Below are 10,870 nucleotides of genomic sequence, written 5' to 3'. Positions count from 1 at the left end.
GATGAAAAACTTTCATCTTCATGGAATACATCTCAGAGCAGTCTCAGCAGTGACTCCGCAGAGCAGCAAGAAGGTTCTTGATATGAACTGACAGGGATTTTCTGTGTGGACTTTGCGTGTTCCCCTTGAACCTGCTCGGGTTTCCTTCCTATCCTACGACATGACTGCAAACCTACACAGTTCTCATCGGCGCCATGGGAGCCTGCAGGGTCCCCAAAATGATGTGTGTGTGTTCATATTACTTGGTACCCTTGAAGTCGCTCACAGTTTATGACACTGCTGTGCAGAAATGAAGTCCTGGATGAAGTGGGAATAGAAGACAAAGAGTCACTGCATAATATCACGACTGCATAGATTACATGGATCACATGCCTGATCGTCTTCAATATATCTGAAAACCCGATTTTCATCGGACATGTCTGATACGCTCAGTGCATCATGAAGAATTCAAGGAAGAAACATATTTAAAGAATCGGCAGCAGACTGTTCTGGAGACCCAGCTCCCCATTCAAACACTTAATGCTCCTCGTTCCTTTTTTTTTTCTTTTAAATTACCACCTGTCAGTAAACACTAAAGACCAAGCCGGTCTCACGGCAGTGACTGACAGAAAGGGCCAGCCGACACCATGGTGTAATAGCCGTGGACTCACGCAGCTGTCACCTGTTATGCATCTGAGATCGGCGAGATTCAGAATGTCTGACGTGTAAAAGGGCAGAAAATAGTCAGAGTCGAACCAACAGCGCTGTTCTTCTTTGTACAGACGACTTCTGTTCGAATGTGAAAATATCACCTCTCGCTCCATGGATCAGGGTATTTTTATCATGTAAAAATGTACATTTCTAACATCGTATATATTGACTATTCTTGTGCTACATCTGTCTCATGAGAAAATGTTTGTTGTATTTAGATTTTTCTTCATGTATTAATGAAAAGTTGTTGTGACATCTGTCTGCTGTCAGTATAAACAGAAGGAAGTTCCCATTAACCCTCAACACAAAGACAGAGGATAGATGGATAGAAGGAAAAACGGATTTCTCCCCAGAAAGTCATCGTTCTTTAGAAGAACCAACATCTAATGACATGTTGGGAGACAGACCGTTTATCTCTGTTTCTTTTTCCCTCAGAACTGCAGTAACCATTCCAGGTGCAGCCGATCCGTCTGATGTGGCATCTCTGATCAAAGACAACAAACCGTGTGTTATTGTCTCACACTTTACAACCCGTGACAGCAAATGTGAAGTGACACTTTAAAGGTCGTTCGAACACAGAGTTATTGCCGTCATCACATGTGATTCACACACGCTCCGCTCAACTTACAGCACACACAATGCTCTCTCATATTCTCATGTTTAGTTGCAGTATTCAACAAAAGAAAAAAATGATTTGGATTTATCATTTAGCTCTTATGTAAGCTCTCCTCGGCATGTCAGGTTCTGAGAATAATTTTTTGTGTGATACCTTTGTGAGTCATCCTGATTTTTTTCTTTCTTTCACAGTGTGATCAGTTTGATCACAGTCACAGGGTTTGTAATTAGGGACCGAGCCCGGAGGGCATGGTGGCCGCAGGCCACCATGCCCGGAGGGCAAGGTCTCTATTGTTTTTCGTTCGTTTATTAGGGACCGAGCCCGAGGGCGAGGTGGCCTCAACTGAGGCCACCTTGCCTGAGGGCAAGGCCTCTATTGTTCTTCGTCTGTTTCTTATTATTATTATTAGGGACCGAGCCCGAGGGCGAGGTGGCCTCAACTGAGGCCACCTTGCCCGAGGGCAAGGACTCTATTGTTCTTCGTTCGTTTCTTATTATTATTAGGGACCGAGCCCGAGGGCGAGGTGGCCTCAACTGAGGCCACCTTGCCTGAGGGCAAGGCCTCTATTGTTCTTCGTTCGTTTGTTTCTTATTATTAGGGACCGAGCCCGAGGGCGAGGTGGCCTCAGAACTGAGGCCACCTTGCCCGAGGGCAAGGCCTCTATTGTTCTTCGTTCGTTTGTTTCTATATTATTATTATTATTTTACTGTCGCGCTCGAGCACTAATTTGACCCCCTAAACATGCACGAAAACTCACCAAATTTGGCACGGACATCCGGACCGGTGGCCACTTGATATAATGAAAAAATTAACCCTATAACCTCATCTGCTCTCTAGCGCCACCTAGAAACAGTAAAATAGCCACAGCAACCATTAGGAATGTCGCAGAGAGACCAAATCGATGTGGATGCGTTCGTCTCCTCGAGATCTAAAAGTCTCTCATTGACAAAAATGTCCTAAACCCAACAGGAAGTCCACTATTTCCCTTTCAGTGTAAAATTTGGCAAAAAATGACTCCTCCTTTAAAAATTATCTGCTCCGAGACCGCTTGTCGTGGAGACGTCAGGTTGGTGCCAAATAAAAGAGGACAAGTGTCTCTCCCAAAGTTGTTAAAAACTTTTTCAAAAGTCTCAGGGTGTGGATTTTATTAACCCTTAAAGTTTGAAGTCTGAAAACGCACTTGCAACACTACAATGGACAGTGCGACCCGCACGAATGTCGCAGAGAAATAAAATCAACATGGATGAGTTCGTCTCATCGAGCTCTACAATTTACCAAGAGACATACCTATACCTAAATCCAACAGGAAGTCCGCTATTTCCTGTCAAATCAAATGTGCCTCAAAACACTTTTCACTCAAAAACCACTAATATGGACTGTTTCACCCTTCACAGTGTGGTACAGAGAAAAGAAACATATGCACGCGTTCGTCTCATCGAGATCTACAACTTTCTCACTCGTGCCTATGACCTAAATGCAACAGGAAGTCCGTCATTCACACTTTCTGCTCAAAATTTTGCTCAAATTTTGCTCAAAAATCTCACCTTCTTCATCAATTAAGCCTCCCGTTTCAAAACTATAAGTCTGACTGCTCTGAAAAGCTCTACAGTGAAAGACAACTAAATTGCCTATCACTTTCTGACATTGTTTGCTCACTTTGGTCCACGGAAATGCATTTCCCCAGCTGTTTTGACCAAAGAGAAACTGTGTGTCTGCCGAGTCACACTCTAACATCATGTGACCTACTTAAGCCATATATGGGCATAGGCTGATCTGGGACCAGCTGTAAAACATTCTGCATGTTGTACCTGCTTTTCACAGTAGATGGCGCTCCGTGACCACAAATCACACATGACTGAAGCAACAGTGCCCCTGCAGCAGCAAGCCACTGAGGAAGCAACACTTGAAACACATTGGAATGGTCCAAACAGCTGTCACCCTGCAGAAATATCACCTGACACACACTATACACCTGAAATCAGTCTTTAATAGGTGGATAAATGATGGATGGATGGATGAATGCATGGATAGATTGATGCACAGACAGACAATGGTATGGATAATTTCAAATTCAACAGTGTTAAAGGGCAACTCCGGTTTTTTTGATACCTGGACCTTATTTATAGGTGTGTGCCTGCTCATATACTCACTCAGACAAACATGCTAACAACTCCATGTTAGCGGATAGGAGATGCTAACAGCTACATGTTTGCGGATGGGAGATGCTAACAGCTACATGTTAGCGGATGGGAGATGCTAACAGCTACATGCTAGCGGATGAGAGATGCTAACAGCTACATGCTAGCGGATGGGAGATGCTAACAGCTACATGTTAGCGGATGGCAGATGCTAGCAGCTACATGCTAGCGGATGGAAGATGCTAACAGCTACATGTTAGCGGATGGAAGATGCTAACAGCTACATGCTAGCGGGTGAGAGATGCTAACAGCTACATGCTAGAGGGTGACAGATGCTAACAGCTACATGCTAGCGGGTGAGAGATGCTAACAGCTACATGCTAGCGGGTGAGAGATGCTAACAGCTACATGCTAGCGGGTGAGACATACGAGATGCTAACAGCTATATGCTAGCGGATGGGAGATGCTAACAGCTACATGCTAGTGGATGAGAGATGCTAACAGCTACATGTTAGCGGATGGGAGATGCTAACAGCTACATGCTAGCGGGTGAGAGATGCTAACAGCTACATGCTAGCGGGTAAGAGATACGAGATGCTAACAGCTATATGCTAGCGGATGGAAGATGCTAACAGCTACATGTTAGCGGATGGGAGATGCTAACACCTACATGCTAGCGGATGAGAGATGCTAACAGCTACCTGTTAGCAGATGGGAGATGCTAACAGCTACATGTTAGCGGATGACAGATGCTAACAGCTCCACGTCAGCGGATGGGGGATGCTAACAACTCCATGTTAGTGGTTGAGAGGGTGCTGGAAGTCTATGGAGGAGCAAGGTTCCCAGTGACTTGGACTTCGGTCATCAAGGTACGAGGACGACCTCAGTCGGGCCACCTTGCCAGAGGGCGAGGTCCCGTCCAACGCCGCTTGCGGCTTTAATTAGGGTCCGAGCCCGAGGGCGAGGTGGCCTCAACTGAGGCCACCTTGCCCGGAGGGCAAGGACTCTATTGTTCTTCGTTCGTTTGTTTCTTATTATTATTATTAGGGACCGAGCCCGAGGGCGAGGTGGCCTCAACTGAGGCCACCTTGCCCGAGGGCAAGGACTCTATTGTTCTTCGTTCGTTTCTTATTAGGGACCGAGCCCGAGGGCGAGGTGGCCTCAACTGAGGCCACCTTGCCTGAGGGCAAGGCCTCTATTGTTCTTCGTCCGTTTGTTTCCCCTATTATTATTAGGGACCGAGCCCGAGGGCGAGGTGGCCTCAACTGAGGCCACCTTGCCTGAGGGCAAGGCCTCTATTGTTCTTCGTCCGTTTCTTCTTATTATCGTGCCGCCGCTTTGAACCCTAATTTGACCCCCTAAACATGCATGAAAACTCACCAAATTTGGCAGGCACATGCAGACTGGTGAAAAATTTCATAAAATGGAAAAATTAACCCCATATCTCCATCCGCTCTCTAGCGCCACCTAGAAACGTGAAAAAAGCCCACCGTAACTCGCAGGAATGTCGCAGAGAGATCAAACCAACTCTCATGCGTTCGTCTCCTCGAGATCTACAAAAAAGGATCTGTTTTTTTTTGGCTAAAACCAACAGGAAATCCGCTATTTTGAGTTATATGTCAAATTTTGATGAAAATCAGCCGAAAATGACTCCTCCTTTAAAAATTATCTGCTCCGAGACCGCTTGTCGTGGAGACGTCAGTGTGGTGCCAAATAAAAGAGGACAAGTGTCTCTCACAAAGTTGTTAAAAACTTTTTCAAAAGTCTCAGGGTGTGGATTTTATTAACCCTTAAAGTTTGAAGTCTGAAAACGCACTTGCAACACTACAATGGACAGTGCGACCCGCACGAATGTCGCACAGAAATAAAATCAACATGGATGAGTTCGTCTCATCGAGCTCTACAATTTACCAAGAGACATACCTATACCTAAATCCAACAGGAAGTCCGTTATTTCCTGTCAAATCAAATGTGCCTCAAAACACTTTTCACTCAAAAACCACTAATATGGACTGTTTCACCCTTCACAGTGTCGTACAGAGAAAAGAAACATATGCACGCGTTCGTCTCATCGAGATCTACAACTTACTCACTCGTACCCATGACCTAAATCAAACAGGAAGTCCATCATTCACACTTCTATTGTACATTTTTGCTCAAAAACTCTCTCCTTCTTCACCAATTAAGGCTTCCATGGTCAAAATTATAAGTCTGAATGCTCTGAAAACTTGACATTTGTAAAGACAACTAAAATGCCTATCAAACTTGAGGGTGTTTTTTTCATTTTGGGCAACGGGAATGCCTATAACCAGCTGTTTTTACCAAAGAGAAACTGTGTGTCTGCCGAGTCACACTCTAACATCATGTGACCTACTTAAGCCATATATGGGCATTGAGCCTCAGGGCTGATCTGAGAGCTGCTGTAAAACATTCTGCATGTTGTCCCTGCTTTCCACAGTAGATGGCGCTCCGTGACCATAAATCACACGAGTGATGGATTGCTGCTCAAACAGGCAAATGAATGTATGGAATCACACTCACATGGATATATTGGTGTTTGACATAGTGGAGCAGACATGACTATCAAAATAAGAGCCTCACACCCCATATTTTTGCAAAATATGACATTTTTAACAAAGCACAGGGATAATTTCAAATTCAACAGTGTTAAAGGGCAACTCCGGTTTTTTTGATACCTGGACCTTATTTATAGGTGTGTGCCTGCTCATATACTCACTCAGACAAACATGGTGCATCTTGGATTCCTTCAGAAGTTATTTAAATCCAACCGATTCAGCGGGGGCCACGGCAATGGAGCTTCCCGCACTGCAATCCATTGCCGTGGCCCCTGCTGAATCAGATGACAGATGCTAACAGCTACATGTTAGCGGATGGGAGATGCTGACAGCTACATGTTAGCGGATGGGAGATGCTGACAGCTACATGTCAGTGGATGAGAGATGCTGACAGCTACATGCTAGCGGGTGAGAGATACGAGATGCTAACAGCTATATGCTAGCGGATGGGAGATGCTAACAGCTACATGTTAGCGGATGGGAGATGCTAACAGCTACATGCTAGCGGATGGGAGATGCTAACAGCTACATGTTAGCGGGTGACAGATGCTAACAGCTACATGTTAGTGGGTGGGAGATACGAGATGCTAACAGCTACATGTTAGCGGATGAGAGATGCTAACAGCTACATGTTAGCGGATGCGAGATGCTAACAGCTACATGTTAGCGGATGGAAGATGCTAACAGCTACATGCTAGCGGGTGAGAGATGCTAACAGCTACATGCTAGCGGGTGAGAGATACGAGATGCTAACAGCTATATGCTAGCGGGTGAGAGATGCTAACAGCTACATGCTAGCGGATGAGAGATGCTAACAGCTACATGTTAGCGGATGGAAGACGCTAACAGCTACATGTTAGCGGGTGAGAGATGCTAACAGCTACATGTTAGCGGGTGAGAGATACGAGATGCTAACAGCTACATGTTAGTGGGTGGGACATGCTAACAGCTCCATGTCAGTGGATGAGAGATGCTAACAGCTACCTGTTAGCGGATGGGAGATGCTAACAGCTACATGTTAGCGGATGGGAGATGCTAACAGCTACATGTGAGCGGACGGGAGATGCTAACAGCTACATGCTAGCGGATGACATATGCTAACAGCTACATGATAGCGGATGGGAGATGCTAACAGCTACATGTTAGTGGGTGGGACATGCTAACAACTCCATGTTAGCGGATGAGAGATGCTAAAAGCTCCACGTCAGTGGATGGGGGATGCTAACAACTCCATGTTGTGGGTGAGAGGGTGCTGGAAGTCTATGGAGGAGCAAGGTTCCCAGTGACTTGGACTTCGGTCATCAAGGTACGAGGACGACCTCAGTCGGGCCACCTTGCCAGAGGGCGAGGTCCCGTCCAATGCCGCTTGCGGCTTTAATTAGGGACCGAGCCCGAGGGCGAGGTGGCCTCAACTGAGGCCACCTTGCCTGAGGGCAAGGCCTCTATTGTTCTTCGTTCGTTTCTTATTATTATTTATTATTATTATTATTATTATACATCCCGCATGTTTGACGGCAAATTTGACCCCCTGAACATGCACGAAAACTCACCAAATTTGGCAGGCACATGCAGACACGCGAAAAATTTTATAAAATAAAAAAATTAACCCCATCAGCTCTCTAGCGCCACCTACAAAGTAGCACCTTCGACTAGCACAACCGAGACACAGTAAATCCTGCACCCCTGTCAAGTAGGAATATCGTAGAGAGATAAAACCAATTGCTGACATGTTCAACTCATTAAGATCTAAAAATCATCCATTGACACCCTTGACCTAAATCCAACAGGAAGTCCGCTAATTACCTTTCAAAGTAAAAGCTTCACGCAGCTTTTTTACAACACCATTTATTGTAGAGATGTCAGAGTAGTGCGCTCTGATAGAGGAGAAGTGTCTCTACAAGAGGTGTAAACAACTTTTTCAATAGTCACACGGTTTACATTTTATTAGCCCTTCAAAATAAAACTCACATTTTTGAAAAAAGGGTCGCTATGGCCAATAGGAATGTTGTAGAGAGATCAAACCAATTATTCACACATTCGTCTCGTCGAGGTCTACAAATCTCTCATTGACAAAAAAGACCTAAATCCAACAGGAAGTCCGCTATTTTCCTTTCAAAGTAAAAAATCACTCCTCATTTAAAAATTATCTCCTCCGAGACCGTTTGTCGTAGAGACGTCAGAGTGGCGTGAAATAATAGAGGACAAGTTTCTCTTCCGATATTGTTAAAAACTTTTTCAAAAGTCTCATGGTGTGGATGCTGTTAACCCTTAAAGCTAAAAGTCTTAAAATCCACTTGAAACACTACAATGGTCGCTACGGCCCAAAGAAAAGCCGGAGAGATATAAAACCAATGGTCATGCGTTAGTCTCACAGAGATCTAAAAATGACCAATTGACACCGAAAACCAAAATCCAACAGGAAGTCCGTTATTTCCCTTTCAAAATAAAAGTCACATTTTCAATAAAGCGGTCTCTACTGCCCGTAGGAATGTCGTAGAGAGATCAAACCAATTGCTCATATGTTTGTCTTATCAAGATCTAAAAATCATCCATTGACATGCATTACCTAAATCCTACAGGAAGTCCGCTATTTCCCTTTCAAAGTAAAAAACACTTCTTATGAAAACATTATACCTCCTGAGACCGTTTGTTATAGAGACGTCAGAGTAGCACGGCCTGATAGAGGAGAAGTTTCTCTACAAAAGATGTGAACAACTTTTTCAAAAGTCACACGGTGTGGATTTTATCAGCCCTTCAAAATAAAAGTACCATTTTTCAAGAAATGGTCGCTACGGCCCACAGGAATGTCATAGAGAGATCAAACCAATTGTTCACGCGTTCGTGTCGATGAGATCTAAAAATCTCCCATTGACACCATTCACCTAAATCCAACAGGAAGTCCGCTATTTCGCCTTTCAAAGTAAAAATCACTCTTCATTTAAAAATTATCTCCTCCGATACAGCTTGTCGTAGAGACGTCAGAGTGGCGCCAAATAATAGAGGACAAGTTTCTCTTCCGACGATGTTCAAAACTTTTTCAAAAGTCTCACGGTGTGGATGCTGTTAACCCTTAAAGTTTGAAGACTGAAAACGCACTTCAAACACTACAGTGGACAGTGCAACCCGCACGAATGTCGCAGAGAAATAAAATTAACATGGATGAATTCGTCTCATCGAGCTCTACAATTTACCCAGAGACATACCCATACCTAAATCTAACCTCTTGACCTACTTAAGCCATATATGGGCATAGCAGCTGGCCCGACCGATCTGGGACCTGCTGTAAAACATTCTGCATGTTGTACCTGCTTTCCACAGTAGATGGCGCACCGTGACCACAAATCACACATGACTGAAGCAGCAGTGCCCCTGCAGCAGCAAGCCACTGAGGAAGCAACACTTGAAACACATTGGGAATGGTCCAAACAGCTGTCACCCTGCAGAAATATCACCTGATACACACCATACACCTGAAATCACTCTTTAATAGGTGTATGGGTGATGGATGGATGGATGAATGCATGGATAGATTGATGCACAGACAGACAATGGTATGGAATGACACTATTCTGACACTCAAATTGATATATTGGTGGAGCACACATGACTATCAAAATAAAAGCCTCAGATCCCTTCAAACTAAAAGTCACATTTTTGCAAAAAATGACAATTTTAAAAAAGCAGCTTCATAATTTCGGGGTACACAGTGTTAGTGGAAGCATGTACTTTGTTTCTAAAACGATAAGGTCAAAAGTCCTTCAAAATAAAAGCCCGTTCACAACAGATAATGGGGTCACAAAGAGTTTACCGGAGGTCTAACCCCCCCACTGCAGCTTTCACTACTCACAGTGGCTGTGTGACCTGGGGGTAAGAAACGGAGATAGGCACTGCCTGATGTGCTTGTGCATAGGGAGACTTTGACTTTTGCTAAATGAAATGACTCTCAAATTAAGAGCCTCACACCCCTTCAAAATCAATGTTACATTTTTGCAAAAGGATTGAACGGTCTTTTCACTAAATCTGCAGAAATCTTCAACTGGAAAAATTTTCCCTTCACCTGACTGAACACCTCACAGTGAACAAGACACATGCTTTCACATTCTAAATTAAAGCTGCCTTTCTCTTTCATTACACTTGAAAATGTGGAGACTCATTTTGAATTCAACTGACCAGCTGTGGCTTAGTTCACAATGTTCACATCAAGTCATTGCAGAAGCAACACTTGAAGGTTACTATGATTATGTAAATACTGGTAGATGTCTCACCCTGCAGAAATCTCTCTTCACACACACCAGACACTTGAAATCAGTCTTTCAGTAGGTCACACTGGTCATGATCCACACTACAGTTTCACAACACAACCTCATTCAACTCAGATCACTTTGAAATGATCTTAAACACATTCAAAATGTTTTATTCCCCAGTTAGACTAAATGAACATCTTGAACATCAGAGAACAGCAACATTCCGGTCCAGCTGTGAATACAGGGAAACATCTGTCTTTGTCAGGAACAAGTACAGAAAGGAAGAGTATCTCTGGAGAATGGTTAACTCAAACTTTTCTCAGTGAAGTAGCAGAACTGTAAGCTGACCTGAGCTCCAGAGGAAACTCATTGATTTATAGACAGACAACATTTTACAGTCAACACTCAACACTTTGATCATCACAGGTTAGCTCGTCAGTGACTCATCAAAAAAGTAACACAAATTGTGATTTAGATGAAATTAATTAACTTCATTATAAATTGAAAGTTCACTTGAAAATTATTAAGAGGTAATCAGTTATCAAATGTATTTACAGTCAGAAAATAATCACCCACACATCTAAAAAATCTTGTTCTGAAAATGTC

The sequence above is a fragment of the Salarias fasciatus genome, chromosome 6 (assembly GCF_902148845.1).
Source record: "Salarias fasciatus chromosome 6, fSalaFa1.1, whole genome shotgun sequence".
In the NCBI taxonomy this organism is placed as follows: Eukaryota; Metazoa; Chordata; class Actinopteri; order Blenniiformes; family Blenniidae; genus Salarias; species Salarias fasciatus.
This window is presented reverse-complemented; position numbering follows the sequence as displayed.